The sequence below is a fragment of the Ambystoma mexicanum genome, chromosome 10, assembly GCF_040938575.1.
Source record: "Ambystoma mexicanum isolate Mex_15411 chromosome 10, UKY_AmexF1_1, whole genome shotgun sequence".
Taxonomy (NCBI): Eukaryota; Metazoa; Chordata; class Amphibia; order Caudata; family Ambystomatidae; genus Ambystoma; species Ambystoma mexicanum.
Window position 1 is genome coordinate 514,838,402 of NC_090932.1, and position 16,536 is coordinate 514,854,937.

The 16,536-nt window shown below is 47.4% G+C and overlaps 1 protein-coding gene across 1 annotated transcript in view; it reads right to left on the bottom strand.

The window, feature by feature from the left end:
• Positions 1-16,536, bottom strand: part of LOC138491524 (serotransferrin-A-like) — a 658,259-nt gene that overhangs the window by 113,320 nt on the left and 528,403 nt on the right. The window lies entirely within an intron of this gene.

Below are 16,536 nucleotides of genomic sequence, written 5' to 3' on the forward strand. Positions count from 1 at the left end.
GGAGAGTTTAAGGTTGAGTTCAGGTGTAAAGGAGGAGAAAGAGAGAAAGAGTTGAGTATCGTCCACATAGAAATGATGGGAGATGCCAAAGGAGGAGACAACAGGGGCAATGAGGGAGGTGTAAAGAGAGAAGGGGAAAGGACCAAGAACAGAGCCTTGAGGAACACTGTAAATAAGAGGGAAGGAAGGAGAGGTCTGGCCTCCCCATGAAACAGCAAAGGAACGGGAGGAAAGGTAAGAAGATAGCCATTTTAGAACAGGGCCTTTGAACCCGAAGGAGGAGGAGAGAGTGTGGAGCAGGAGTGGGTGATCGACAGTGTCAAAAGCTGCAGAGATATCAAGGAGAATAAGGATAGAGGATTGCTTGGCATGTCGAGCAGAGAGGAGCAAGTTGAGAATAGAAGTGAGAGCAGTTTCAGTATAATGTTTGGGACGGAAGCCAGATTGGAAGGGAGGAAGGAGAGAGGAACTAGAGACAAAGGAAGAGAGTTGAGAGTAGGCAATCCGCTCAAGGAGTTTAGAAAGGAAAGGCAGAAGAGAGATAGGTCTGTAGTTAGCAGAGAGAAGTGGATCAGCAGAGGGATTCTTTAGAATATAAATAATCGTTGCATGTTTGAAAGCAGAGGGAAAGGTAGATGAGGAGAGGCAGGAGTTGAAGAAAGTGGTAAGGTAAGGGATAAGAAGAGGGTAGATCTTGGGGATGAGAACGGAGGGGAGAGGGTCAGAGGGGGCGGACGTGGGGTGGACTTTGGATAGAAGAGAGGAGACATCAGAAGGGGAAACAGATGAGAAGACAGACATAGTGGAAGAGGGAGGAGAGGGGGGAGGAGGAGAGAGGGAGTCAGAGAGGGAGTTAATTTTTTGGTGCAGTGTGATGATTTTGGAGGAAAAGAAGTTGGCAAAGTCAGAGGGATAAAGTGTGGAATTGGATGAGGGATCAGGAGTAAGAGGAGAGAGAAGGCGGGAGAGAGTTTGAAAAATCCAACGAGGATGAGAGGCTTGAGACTGGAGAAGGTTAGAGTAGTAGGAGGACTTGGCCGTTGCAGGACAAGAGTTGTAAAGTGCGTGGTAAGAGAAGTAAGAAGTTTGATTAGAAAGCGAGGGAGTTTTGAGCCAGAGTCACTCTAATCGCCTGAGAAGGCGACGCATAGAGTGGAGATGGTAGGTAAGCCAGGGTTGAGAAGGTTTCCGAGAGGGTGAATGAGAGAAAGGGGGTAAAGTTGATCAAGGGCAGTGGAGATAGAAGATGAAAGGGAAGAGAGAGCATCATCAGCAGAGAGTAATGCAAAGTCTTGGTGAGATGGAAGAGAAGAAGAGCAAGTTTCATAGAAGAGGGTAGCATCAAAGTCACGCAGGTCACAATGTGAGTAGATTGGAGGGGAGGGATTAGTATTAGTGGAGGGTGAGAGAGGAGAAAGGGAGAATGAGAGTAAGGCATGGTCTGAGAGATAAACAGAAAGAGAAGAGACAGGGGAGGAGGGATAGGAGGAGTTAAAGATGAGGTCAAGAGTGGAACCAGAGGAGTGAGTAGGGGGTGAAGGAAGGGGGGAAAGGAGGTAGGAATCAAGGATGGAGAGGAGAGGAGAAGATTGGGGGGGGAAGGAAGATGGATATTAAAGTCACCAAGTACAATTAGAGGAGGGGGGAAATAAGTGAGAGGAGGTGATCTAGGTTTCCAAAGAAGGAAGAGAGAGGGCTAGGGGGACGATAGATGACCAGGAAGGAAATAGGGTAGAGAGAGGAGAAGGACTTGTAGAGGAATTCAAAGGTAGGGAAAGAGGGGAGTGTTGGAGATGAAGAGGAGGAGATGTATTTGGGGTGGTACAGGAGACCGACGCCTCCACCACAGCCAGAGGTGCGGGGGATATGGATGAAAGAGGAAGAAGAGGTTGTTAAGGAAGCGGGGACAGAGGTGTTATGAGGGGGAATCCAGGTTTCAGTTAGGCAGAGGAAAGGAAGGTTAAGGCGAAAGAATAGATCAAGTGTAGCAGCGGTTTTGTTACAGATGGATCTGGTGTTCCAGAGAGCAGTGTTCATGAGGGCAGAGTGGCTGGCAGTGGGGAGTAAAGAAGGTTAGGGCAGTGAGAGAAGGAAGGAGGGTGGCTGCGGGAGTGGGGGAGAGGATAGTGACGAGGACTAGGCATAAGGAGGAAAGAGGAGAGTAGAAGGGAGAGGAGGAGGTGGAAGGGTGGGGAAAGGGGGGTGGAGAGTGAGGTGGAAGGGAGATAGGGAGGATCGCATACCAAGGACTTAGAGAAGGACAGGTAGAGAGGAGCAGTAATTGTAGGAATTGGGAATGTAGAGGGTAGAGACCAGTGTGATAGATATATAAAGGGGGAGGCAGTGGGCAATGTGGAATCAAGTGTGGGGAGAGATGGCAGGTAGAAACAATAGGGTCAGAGGGAGCAGGCACTCAGAAATCAAGTTGGAGGAGTCCAGGTGAGGATGGCGTCTAAGGTGGACTTGAGTCAGTGGTGACAGAAAGCCGGAAGGAACCAAGAGAGTCAGAGGGTGCAGGTTCTCGAGACTGCGGATGGAGGAGTCCAGGTGCTTGAGACAGGAAAATGAGGTGGCAATTTTGGATTGTTGCAAGGTGGTCAGAGGTCCAATGCTGAGGGATGACTGGCAGAAACCAATAGGGTCAGAGGGAGTAGGCACTCGAGGTAGTGGTTGGAGGAGATCAGGTGCCTGAGTCAAGAAGTGAGTAACAGTGTTGGGCTACTTCACCTAGGTGTGAGCAATTGGGCTCAGGTTGGCCGGACCGCTGTAGATGGTACCAATTTTGGACTGTTACAAGGTGGTCACGGGTCCATTGCAGAGAGTTAGCCGGCAGGAGCCAATAGAGTCGGGGGGAGAAGGTACTCAAAGTGATGGGTGGAGGAGACCAGGTGCCTGAGACAGGAAAGTGAGTAGCAGTTTTGGGCTGCTGCACCTGGGCGTGAGCAAACAGGCACAGGTTGGCCGGACCACTGTAGGTGGTGCCAGGGTAGAATGGAGAAGGCTACCACAACGCAGGGGCTGTAAGTTCACTCGTTGACAAGGTGGCCTGAGGAAGAAGGAAAATTAATGGAGAAGCAGCGTACAGATCACAGCCAGTGCCGGGTGAACCGAGGACTGTGGAAGCAGAGTTGTAGCTGGAGAATGGGGCAGGCTGGATCCAATCTTGCGTGAGGAGGAGTGGGGGAGGCGGGGAAGATAAAGATGGTGGGACTCTGGTCACTGTGATCCCTCAAGGACTCAGAGAGCCAGTGGAGCGGTGGAATGATCAGGTGCAGGTATGGAGGATCATGGAGCCAACTCGTCCCCGTCGGGACACAGGATGTGGAAGCAAAATGGAGGTTCAGAAGGCTGCAGTAGTGGATTAAAGATGTTGGCACTTAAGGCTGTGGCAGACACAACAAGAAACCAAAAGCCCCAGTCTGGTGGGAGCACAAAGGGAACAGAGCCCACACTGGAGAAGTCAGACTCGCTCTAGGATGGAGGGGGGCAGGGCAACATCGAGATGGCGGCACCTCAGACCACGGCTACCACGGCTAGCCCGCCGGAGCCACCCCGTTTTTCGCCCGGGTATAGGAAGGGCAAGAGGCAAGTGGAGGACTCAGGAGGTCCTGAAGCTGGTTCCAGGTGTGGCTGCAGACTCACAAGGACTCTGCGTAGTGGAGAAGGGGGCCGTTGAGGAGGCGGAGCCCCTCAGAGCCGCGGAGGGGACTCCCAGTGCCGCCCCGTCTCGGCCCAGACACGGGAGGTGGAGGTCCCAGGGGGTCCCGATGCCGGATCCAGGCATGGTCGCAGGCTCATCAGGACTGGCGTGGAGAAGGAGGGGGCCGACAAGGAAGCGGAGCACCTCAGAGCTGCAGATGGGACATTCAAGGCCGGCCCGTCTCCGCCCGGACACAGGGAGGGCGAGAGACAAATGGAGGCTTCGGGAGGGCCCGACGCTGGGTCCACGAATGGCCGCAGCACACCAGGACCCTGAGGTCTGAAGAGGGGGGCTGGTGGGTGAGCGGAGTGCGCTGGAGCTGCTGAGGGGACACACAGAGCTGTCCCAATACTGTCCGGACACAGGAAGGGCAGGAGCCAGACAGATGTCTTGAGAGGTTCCAAGCCGGCACAACGGATGGTCGCAGGCTCGACCGGACCCTGCGTAGTGCAGAAGGGACTCCGGGGGCCGAGTGTAGTGCAGAGGTCTCAAGAAGCAGAAATGCAGGTCCACCGGGATCGCGTGTGAGGAAGAGGAGGCTCCGGACCCCATGTAGTGAAGAGGGTGCTCCGAGGGCCGTGTGGAGCCCAGCGGTCTAGAGAGATCCCAAAGATGGTCCGATGCTGGCTCCGTGGACGGCTGCAGCCGCACCCGGTCCCCGAACCATGGAGAAGGGGCTCCGGTGCCTGCATGGGGTGTGAGGAGTCCAGTAGACAGGTCCCTGTGTGGAGGTTCCAGGGGTTGTCGCTGGCGCCGGATATGCAAAGGCAGGAGGGGTTGACCGCCTCCTTGGATGTCTGCGAGGCGGGAAGGATCCCGTAGAGCTGGCCTGATGACAGAGCGGGAGGAGGCCGTCCCGGGGCTCGAGCTGAAGTCACTCAAGGCGGATCCGATTTTCGCTGGAAATGCAGTCAGAGGAGCCCCAGTAGGTAAGTAACAGGAACGGAGGATCGTAAGGGGTAGAATTGCAGTTTATACTGTTTTAATTTTAGAATGATTCAGCCTGATTGAGGAGACGCAGACTCAGGCAGCCATGCTCATGCGCCCCCTGGTGGCCTTCTTCATTCTATCTACAATTCTTCTGTTCATTTCCTTTTTTCTCTTTCACTGCATTCCTCGATTACACCTTCTCTTTCTTTATAGCTTCTTCCTTTTGAGTCTCGTCTCCTTTATCACATTATTTCAGTTGTCTTTAAGTGCATTCATGGTCTCACTCCTTTCTATCTTTTCTCACGTATCTCACTCTATTTCCCTTTCTAGTCTCTTCACTCCCAGAATCAGCTACCTCTTTCTCTTCCAAAACCCCCATGTGCATGTTCTCTTTTCTTTGCCCTTCTTGTGCCTAAACACTGGAATGCTCTTCCTTTTTCTATTTGTTCTTCGCCTACTCTTTTCAACTTTTCAATCTGATCTAAAAGCTCATCTGTTATGCCTTGTCTCCAATAATTACACGTTGCTCTCTGTTGCCTTTTCTGCTGCTTTTATCTGGTTTGCATTGTTCCTTTGATTGTATGGCTGTAATTGTGTATATTGTGTACTAGCACTTGTGGCATAAAAGCGCTATATAAATGGTATAAATACAATACTATTCAATAAATACCACATTGACATATCTCTGGATCAGACCTTTTTGCGCCACATGGCTTCTTGAGTAAAAAAAGGCATGCTGGCCAAAGTGTTCGTAGACCTTTCTCACTATCTCAATACCCAATGCTAACTACAGTAGAGTGTAGCAAGAAGACAGTCTCACGTCTAGAGTGTAGATAAACTAAATGCAAAGGTGTCTCAGCTGGAATCAATAATGGCTACTACTTAGCAGAGAACGTTCAACATTGAGGAACGATGCTCTCACATTTTACCATCAGGGACACAGATGGGTGCAAAATTGGGTCAGGGAAAACAGAATTGAGTAAATGGGGAACTTGGTGTTTGCTGAACCAATATGCAGTGGTAAAAATGGGTGCGAGTGGTTGGCAGCAGTGCTCCTCTACTTCTTTTTTTAAAGTTTTACTGTTCCTATACTTTTATTTTTAAAAAGAAACTGTTCCGGAATGGTTTAAATTTAAGAATTTGTGGAAGAATTTGTGGAAGAATTTGAAACTTGCACTTCACTGCACTGCACCGAACATTCCCTTAAACAGCAGATGTGTTTGTTTCAGGGTTTGGACTTCACATGGGAGGGTGCGAGGAGATGGGGTTTTTGGGGAGCAGGCCAGCAGGGAACATAGGTCCACTACTTCCTTTTGTACACTTTGACCACTGGCTGTAATGGACATATGAGGTGGACAAGGGCACATGAGACCAAGCATAAGAAGTTAATACTTGAGCATATGATGCATGTGTCTGGAATATGAAAGATCCTGGGTACATGGTGCCCTGGTGGCCACATCAGACTGTGCATGGGCACATGACACTGGGAGTTGCCATATGATGGTTGTACCTCAGAATATGAGACTGTTTCAGAGCTTCCCTGGGTTGGGTGAGTATATACTGATATATGGTTGGTAACTAAAATTGCATTTTTACCTGCTTCAGTAACTTTTTGGTTTTACTAATGTTACATTAAGTTGATTTATTTAATCAGTGATATCATTTACTTGTTATCATCAAGGTCAAAGGTCGTCCACATCACTTTGGATTATGTCATCATTATCAAAGGTCATGTGACATAATTTCCACTACCCGTGGAATTTTGGTGAATTGACGTCTCTGATCAATTCATTTGTGCTAGTAAATATTTTAATGAATGAAAAAAAAAATCTGGTTCATGGTACACTAAACCAAAGAGAAGGCTGTGATATACAAATATATTAAGATGGTGTGTGACCCACATAGGTAGGAGGAGGGATGTTTTTACCATTCCTCCACATCTCCACTGCACCTGCTGTGATGCAAAGTGAAAATATATGAAAGCACGTTCATTTCTTCCAGTGCATAGTGAAGCTTTGTGGGGCTTGGATTACCTTGAGAGGATGGTCTCCTACTTGGGCTAATGAGTTTTGGACAGGGGCTTATCACAGGGCTCTGTGAGAGCTAATGGGTGTCTCAGTGTTTTGCCTCAAAGTTGGGGCCTGGTTTTATGCAACAAGTCAGGTAGTATGAGGCCTGATGTTTTACCTTCATGAATATAATGATGATTGAACCAAGTGTGTACTGATATTGTGACAAGGTCAGCAATCTGACCTTATCACGAGGGGATAGGAACGCCTCTCAGCCTGATTATTTAAAGTGAGTGTCATGCCGAGAGGACAAAGACACTAATTGATTTTTAGGAGATCAAAATGAGCCTCTTACATGGCAAATTGTTATATGTCCTCTGCCATACTTTTATTTTAAAGGAAACCACGAGAAACCATTGTAATCCTTGTATACAGCTCATATATGTATATAATGATAACGATGTGTTATTTATATAGCGCCTTAATCCAAAGTGCTTTACAGAGCACATATTTACATACAATATCACCCAACCAAAATTGGTACTCATTTATCGACCTCAGAAGGATGAAAGGCTGAGTTGGCCTTGCCGGGATTCGAACCTGCGACCTGCAGATCACGCTCAACCCACTGAGCTATCTTACCGGCTGTATAATTGTCAAAGATGTGTGTATATTGTCAAAGATGGCCTAAGTATCACTCCAACTCAAGGGCTTTCATTAAAACGTAAGGCAGGACACTAAGGGTCATCCCTTGGTCTCTCGTCTGCAGTAAGCAGTTTACATTGCACTGTAGCCAAGGTTTTCCTACTTCCCGGGTCAGTATATAGAGCTCATTGAGCCCTACTGTATAAGTACTATCTTGCTGTAACTGACGGCCTAAAGACAATCACAATATCTGTTAAATCTCCCTCTGGGGCTTCCTAGGCTGGACCTATTCTACCGTTCAGGTTAGTTCTAAGCGGTTGTAGGGTTTTGCCTTTCAGACACTCAAGTCCCACTCAACCATCTTCCTGTCACACCCCGATGTTCCTCTCCTGATGTCCCCCTATTACTGTTCCTTCCGCCCGCTACTTTCCTCTCTTCAACTCCACCCGCCTTCTCTCCTGCGTCATCCTCCTCTGTCCCTCTGATTTCTCTTGCTCCTTCTACCACCTACCTCTGTCCTGCAATGTGACTCCCCCTTCTCTCTCCTTCCACTCTCCGCACTCTACTACTACTCTCCACACCACTACTACTCACCCCTCTCCACACCACAACTACTCCCTTCTCTCCACACTACCACTACTCTCCCCTATCCACACTACCACTACACACTCTTCCCCACACTACTGCTCTCTCCTCCACACTACTAATACGGATCCTCTCCACATTACTATTACTACTGTCCATCTTCTTCCGAGTTATCCTTCATTCACTCCCTGAATCACCGACAAACTCACTCTGTGCACTTCTACTTTCACTCACCCTTCTTGCATTCACACTCACTACAAAGTACCACTTTCTCTCACCAACAATACCTCACCTTTTCTTCAAAACACCTCTTCACTCCAGTCCTCCATGCCCCTCCTGCTGGTCTCTTGGTCTGCCAGCTCCTCCTCCTCTGACCACACCTGAATGTCCCACACCTTCCTGTTTCTGGTCTGCCTTCTTATGCCACTCTCTTCTCTGATTGGCCTTCTACACCTACCAAATCTTGCCTTAGTATCCACACTTGTGAGGTGTTAGAAGGGTTGAAATGCATACCAAAGGGGCTAACGCCCACCCCCTTTTGCAGTGCCGGTACACCAAGCTGGAAACATGGTGGCCATGATGGGGAATTTTGCAGTCTGAGTCAGGGAGCCACTTCACGGCTGGGTCCAGAGTAAGTATAGGGAAGGGGGCTTTGGGATTTCCAAAGAGCTGCTCCATGAAACTGTTGTAAAAGTCTCCATTGCGGGGCTCTGTTGTTCCAGCCAAAGCACTGCGTGTGCGGCTGATCTATGGCAGCTTGCCACATTTCTCGCAGCTGCGCAGATCCTCTGCTGCTTTGATTGGCGGCTCTCTCAATGGATCGGAGATCTCAGATGACTGGAACGGTTTGCTTGGAGGCTCTGGTGGGTTGCATTCTTGCAGGTGATCTGACCAAGCTTCTGCTGTTGAGGTTGCTTGGAATTATGAGAAAAGGTCTAGTGAGCATTTCTTTGAAGCGGCATGGGGTGAATCAAAGTAGTACCATTCATGTACATACAGGGACTTGGAGAAGGGACAGTAATCGGGGCCCTCTCTACTGCCACCATCTCCTCTGGGTTGGACTGGCTGTTGCTCCCACCCTGGTAAGGCTCCCACCGCAGGGTTTGTACTCAGAAGTGGCAAAAGACGGTAACTGTGCTAGCATCTAAGGCAAGTAGGTAGCTCTGGGCCCTGGTTAATGAAGCAAAACATGAATCATTAATAATGCAAATAAAGCCTACTGATGCACACCTTTGTTAAACTAACCTTGGTAAGTAATAACAAGGTAAGAGAGGAGATGATGCATCTCAATATTACGAATGAAACAAAATGGTTATAACTGGCTAGTAAAAATAACCTAGAAGTGCTGATAAATCAAGCTAAGCCATCACAGTCTCCTGGTCCGGATAGAAATTCTAACTTGTTTTTAAAATATCAACACGAAATTTGGGCTGGCATTGTGCATCATTTATTTAGTGCCATCATTAGAAAGTGCAGTATACCTGAATCGTGCACTGAGGATATTCTTTTCCGATAATTGGAAGGGGAAGTTTAAGTGTGCTAAGAGAATACTGGCTCACTGCCCTACTGGATACCAGCAGTAAAACCTTTGTTACATTACTCATGAGAGATTTAAAAGAATTGAACAAGGAAAAACTATTATCAGCACTACAAACAGGGCCCATGCCATGATGCCTACCCCCGGAGCACCAGGCCAGGCCCAGCACCCCCGGGAGCAGGCATCACGCCCCCGGGTAAAAGCCCTCCGGCCCTTTATAGGGGCTCTTTGGTCTCTGTCCTGGCGCCGTTGGCGCCAGGCTCATGTTGGACATCAGTCCTGGCGCCAGAGGCGCCAGGCTCATAAGGGGAAGCGTTTGGTGCACTTACCTGAAGCAGACCATGCTATACACTCACCTGATGCAGCCATGCTGCATGACGAACCAAGCCAAATGAGGCTTAGGAGGAACTAGTTTTCTGATGGAACTATTTTGTTACTTGGGTGGGGCTGTGGAAGAATACTCACCTGGAACTTCTTCCAAAGCTATTTAAGCCACGCCCGGACAGCCACACGTGCTTCGCGTTGTTCTGCATCCGAGCAGCTGAACGCTCACCGTGTCTGCTCCTGCACCTGGACTCCAGCCACGCCTGCCTCGAACCTGGAACACCTGTAAGGGAATAAGAGAAGAGAAAGGTGAAAACCAAGAACTTATTCAACCTTCTTACCTGCATCCGGAATCTTCACGCCAGCATTCCTGAAGGAAGACTTCCATTTAAAAGCACTGCGTTGCTCGCTGCAGCGCCGCGCTTCACTCACCTGTTCCCGAGACGCCGCCCGGCTCCATCGCGGCTCTCAGCACCGGTCGCCACATCTCTGCACCTAGGGGAGAGAAGAAGAGACAAAAGGTGAGCAAGGGAACACAAGAGGAAAGCCGAATTTTCCGCCATATTACTTACCGGCTTTTCTTGGTGAACCATTCCACATCTCGGGTCGGCGCCGCATCTTTGGCAGGTACCGCACCCCAACCCCTATGGGGAAAGGACATTTTCAGCCATATCACTTACCAGCTTTTCTTGGTGAATCATTCCACATCTCGGGTCGGCGCTGCATCTTTGGCAGGTACCGCACCCCGGCCCCTATGGGGAAAGGACAAAAGACATTACTGGGGAATTATAAAGACATTTAGAGGGGTCGCCCTCATCACTAACTCACCTGATTTTACCACCGGCAATTTAACCTCTCAACGCATCGCCTTTGTTCTGCACCTGAAATAAAGGACAGAAAAGACAACATAAAAGGAGGCTCACACTTGAACTTTTGCATCTTCATACTTACGGCGTATTGCTCAGAAAAATCAAGTGGATGTGCCAGCGCCATTCTGAAAACCAGTGAAGTAAGTGGACGAACGTGCGCCCCTGCACCAGAAGCAGGATGGAGAGTTCATCCTTCCAAACCATAAGGTAAGCTTAAACCGGGGGTTTTGGAGGAATCAGAGAAGAACGAAGGGGGGAAGGGGAGAGCAAGCACACTATTCGGCAGACAGTTAATCCCCTTTCTCATCTGCAGAAGGATAATCCTATGGGCTGGACAAGCAAGATTTGGGGGACCTGTTCAATCGATGGTCTGAATTCTGCGCATCACGCTTGAAGAGGCCACAGCAACCCAGACCAGACCAGCGCCTCCGTGGGAGCCAGGTGAGCGTTACAGCCCAGTCCTAGCATCATAGTTCTTAAATATCATATCAAGCAAGCTTGCATGCAAAAACAGCCTCCATCATACATCACTTTTATAGATTTGTAATCTGTATTTGATCCTATAGACAGAGATCTACTCGGGCACAAACTACATTGTTGGGGGGATAGATGCCGATTTGTTGAAGCTTATAATTGTATTGCAAAAGCAATAATACATTCAGAACGCCGTGCTAGGCAAAATCACTCACCTCCGACCTAAAATCTCAGCAAAAAAGAAAAACGCTAGTACAGCCTACAGATTTAGTAAATATCCAACCAATAACCACTAATAAACCGGCAACACCCCAATTAGAATTCACCAAGGTCACTAATTCGGAAGTGCTACAGATCATCTCCTCCTTAAAACCCTCCAGATGCCAAGGTGATCCTTGCCCACCTTCAGTCATCAAGGACTGTGCTCCCCATCTCACCCCGTTCATCACGAACCTCATCAATGCATCCTTCGACAACTGTGGTTCTACCTTTATTAAAAAAAACCTTGCCCGACCCCAACATCCCCACAAACTACTGGCCCATTACTACGATACCATTCTTACTAAAAATCTTAGACCGAGTGGCATACCTCCAAATTCAGAAATACCTAGAAGAAAACAACATCTTGGGAGTCAGGCAATCTGATTTCCGACCCAGACATGGGACTGAAAACGCTCTCCTAGATTTAAAAGTCCAAATGGATGACCTGAAGGACAAAGGATGACCTCCTCCTACTACTTAACCTCTCGGCTGCCTTTGATTTGGTGGACCACAACATTGTATGCAACCACCTTTCCACAGCCGCACAATTTTCACCCAACGCCACCATATGGATTACATCGTTTCTCTCAGAGATAACTATGAAGGTCTTCGCACCCAAGGCAGAAGCACCACCCACCCCAGTTACCTGCTCAGTACCACAAGGTTCATGTGTGGCTCTCACTTTGTATAATATATATACAAAGCCACTGTTTCACTGCCTTTATGGACTGGGCGTCTTGTATACCAACTACACAGACGACACCCAGGTCCTCATACCTATCACTGGAGACCACACCACCGATACCACCACTCTCAACGCCATGTATCAAACCATACAGGCTTGGATGGCACATCATGGTCTGTGCCTAAATGACGAGAAGACCGAGTTTCTCCTTGTAGGCTCTCAACTCAGGCTTGCCAAACTTAGTTCGGCATTTCAATCCTTCAACATTGATGGCAACACCATCTCAGTCTCCAGCCATGTCAAAACCTTAGGTGTTTACCTAGATTCCTCTTTCACTCTAGTGAAACAAGTGAATGCCACCGCCTCTTCAACTTCCTACACCTGCAAGCTGATCAACGCCTCCAGGCCCTTCCTCTCTCACGACAGCTGCATCACACTGGCAAGAGCACTAGTGCTAACCAGACTTGACTACGGCAAGGCAATATACACTGGCACCTCAATGTACAACATCAACAAACTACAGGTCCTTCAAAACAATGCCATCAGAGCAGCGCTCCACATTTCTCACATTGACACACAAGTGCCTCCAACGGGTAGCCCCCGCCTACCTAGCCGACAAAATAACTAAAACCCAATCAATCCGACCCACCAGAGCAGCCTACAAACACCTCCTGGTTACACCAAAATTCAAGCTCCAAAAAGCGGGTGGCAGCAGCTTCCCCAAGATGGCGAGTAATCTTTGGAATGAACTTCCCATTCATCTCAGAGCCCAGGACTCCTTCTGGATCTTTCGCAAACAGCTTAAAACACACCTCTTCACACACCAACTGCACAACCAACACTAGTCACTATGAACCCCTCAGCCTAATCCACTGATCAAAGTCTCACTACCACTTAGACTTCTGCCGAAGTGATAGGCCTGAAATGTAAATGTAAATGCAAAATGTAAATATTCAAATATGTAAATATGAGTGTATGACTGTAACTTCTGCAACAAGTGTAATCTTCTCATGTAAGCTACCACTTAGACCTCTGCCTAAGTCATAGGCCTGAAATGTAAATGCAAAATGTAACTATGCAGATATTTAAATATGAGTGCATGATTGCAACCTTCTGCAACAATTGTAATCTTTCTCATGTTAGCAAGCGCACAGATGCCTTAGGGCTTGGCGCGCTATACAAGCAACACAAATAATTAAATAAATACATCGGTGGTTGTGTGCGATTGGACCTAATAGGAACCGGTTTGGAACCGGTTGAGACATCGGGAGGTCTTAAATCTGAAAGCATTCTTGTGCTCCGCTTATTTAATCTTTATATGGCTGACTTAAAACATCATAATGAAGAAGACTCATTTCTTTCCTCCGAGACTTTGTACAAAAGTGATTCAATGGTTGGGTTACATGAATTTCCTAGTGATATTGGACCATACCCCTGTTCAGTTACAAGGAAGTCTTGAAGTAAGTGAATATTTTTCAGATAAGAAAGAATTAAAACTAAACATAGGAAAATTAAGGTGATGATTATCTTTTCTAATAGGAAGCAAAGGAAGAATTTCATATAGAAGATAAAAGGAAAGCCACAGGAATTAGTTCATGAATAGAGCATAGAATAGAGATTAGAAGAAAGGATCACTGGACCCCTTCCCAGCATCATCCATGTGTCCCATTCAGCAGAAGTTGAAGTGATCTCCACCAGCTTACAGGCGACTCTGTGCATTTCAAATATGGCCGCCGGGCCTCCCCCCCTGACCACACCGACACTTGAAGCTGCACTGCAACTCGGAGCCCGGCCCCCACCACTGAAGCTCCTGATTGGTCCACGAATGAGAGAAGTCTTCCTGGACATCTGCCGCATGGCAAAACCGGCCTCAATTCAAGACTTGCTTTTAAGGCCGAACAGTCTGTCTGGGCCGGGATGTCTGCCCACTCGCCAAGCTACCAAAATATTTGCTCAAATCTGCAGCCTATTACCTCATGACCCCTTTTCTGCCCAAACTTCTGCCCCATCACTCTGCTATCCTACCTACCTCTTCTCTCCCATCAGGAGCACCCATACTCTGCCCCATCAGCGACCTAGCACCCATCCTCTCAGCCCAGCGCCTTCCGTACCCTAAACTAGTCCCACATGCCGCAGCAAGCACCAGCATACCTTGCATAGGTATCGCAAAGCGAGCCAGACTTAGTGCCTGCATATTGCCACCATGCTCCAGCTACACGCTACCTATACCAATGTCCATTCATAAGTACGGTTATGCGCGTACATGACCCCCCCTCTCTGCATCCTCAGATGTATGCCAAACCTCCCAGGGAGCTCCCCCAAAACCCTCTAACAGGTACCCTATCCAGCCTTTAGCAAGCACAGCCATGCCCGTCCTTGCCCAAAACTACACTACCAGCCAGCTGGATGGGAAGTTGGGCCTATTTTTCTCCATCTTCTTGCTTCTGAATCTTCAAGCAATGAGGAAGCCGTCTTCTGGTCTGACAGCTTATGGCTGTGGAGCCCTTAGGTCCTCTCCTCTAATTTCGGAAACTGCTATTTGCCAGAACGGCTGGTCGCTTGGAATCGAGCAGCGACTATGTGTTTTGTGGGGTCTGGGGTGTGAGCAGGGACAACAGGGGTGCCTGTGTCGGCTTCCCCCGAAGATTCTGGGGGACTGAGTTGGCATTCAGTAAGCGCTAAGCCAAAGTGTTAACTTCATCATACCTCCACTACGTACTGTGTTTTTATTCTGGGTCTGTTGACCGTATGGTCAATACTACTGGTCTGCTTCCCCAGCTTATATTGCCAGTTGTTTCCTCCATGCTCATTGTATATTTGCTTAAGCATAGGATAGCTCTGGATATATTTGGAGTATAATTCCTAGTAGCAAATGACTGGAGGTGCCCTGTAGCCCCTAGTGGCCTGTTATCACAGGAGTCTGTTCTGGCCTTTATTGATTGTGAATCTTCTATGCTCACTTGTGTTTCTGTACAGCTTGTCTTTGGGGATAGCAGCCTGGGCTAGTCTGAGGTGCTCAGAGGCTGACTTGGCCTCCCAGACAGGTGAGAACACCCCTGTAGGCTATGGCTGGACTTAATAGGGGTGGTGTATTGGCAATTACCACTCCCAACAAGAATAAGTTATCTGAGGTCTTGGCCATCAGTGCCCGTGGAAGGCAACTTCAAGCAAAAGAAATACTCCCTTGTGCCAATGACATTTTGGAAATTGTGAAGGAGGGGCAATTCAAGCCTGGAGCTTACAGTCCAATTTGTAAGGGGGCAGTGCTACGGAGATCAATAGTTATGATGATGTGGCCCCGCTGCCGCAGTATCCTGACCTGACTCAACAATTGTGTGGGGAAAAAGAAGAAGAAATTCTCTCAAATTCCTCTTCACAGTCCTTGGTGGACCCAAGGGGAATTTATAATGTGGACCCAGAGAACATCAAACCAATGTGGCAGTTAGTTGAAGACAGAATTATTGCAGACCTTCAGAAATGTAGTAAATTTCTTGACTCTGGTATATGGATGAACCTTTTGGATAAATCTGCACAATATCTAATGCCGGAATTGTTACCGGACCGGCATGCTCATAATGACCTACACTATATCAGTGAAATAGGGTGAAAGAGGGCGAGTATTATTTGGCATTAAAGAAGCCCAGGTAAAGGGATCTCCTATACATCTTTTTTAGAATTAAAAATGAAAAATACGGAATTCCTGGAGGAAAACCCTAGTGATATGAACAAGATCAGACGTTATAGTGGAATGCATATGTATGTTAATGAAAGTAACTAAGAAGCAGCCTGCTGGGACCTGTATCAAGACATACACATTTGGAGTGAAAAAGTTTGCTATGGAGTTTCTTAAATCCATGTCTGACTTTGCTACATTATGCCATCATAAGTAACTTAATTCCTAGATAAGAATGCACACAGAGATTTTTGGAAATGTTGTTTTAGCTTAACGGAAACGATACAAGTGCTTAGTCCCAGAAAAGCTATATCAATCATAGAAAGAAGATATAGATTCTGTAGTGGGGGCAGTTGAACAGAATAAAACACTGGGCAATAGAATCTTATTCATTGGTGAATAGGAGAATGGACCACTTTAAAAAGTTTTAAACTTATAGGTGTTTTAATGTTGCCTCTTAAAAACTGTAAGATGTAATACAATAGCGTATAAATTAACTAATGATTTAATGTCATCTTAGTGAGGAAATGTATTATATGCAATGGTGGTTTGTAAACCTATGAATTCCATAAGAAGGAATTAATAATCTATTCTATTCTATTTATGTAAATGAAATTGAAGGTGAATAAGGTTTGCTGTAAATCAATGAACACCATAATAAAAAAAAACATGGCAAATAAAAAGTATGAAATAAATGCTAAATAATTGGTTTATATATGACATGTAATGTGTGGGCATTCCTGGCATAGTCAAAAGGGCTAATACGTTTTCTTCTTACTATGGACTACATGTGGGAATAAATAGCCACAAGATGGGAAGAGTGTGGCTGAAGAAATAAGGAAGT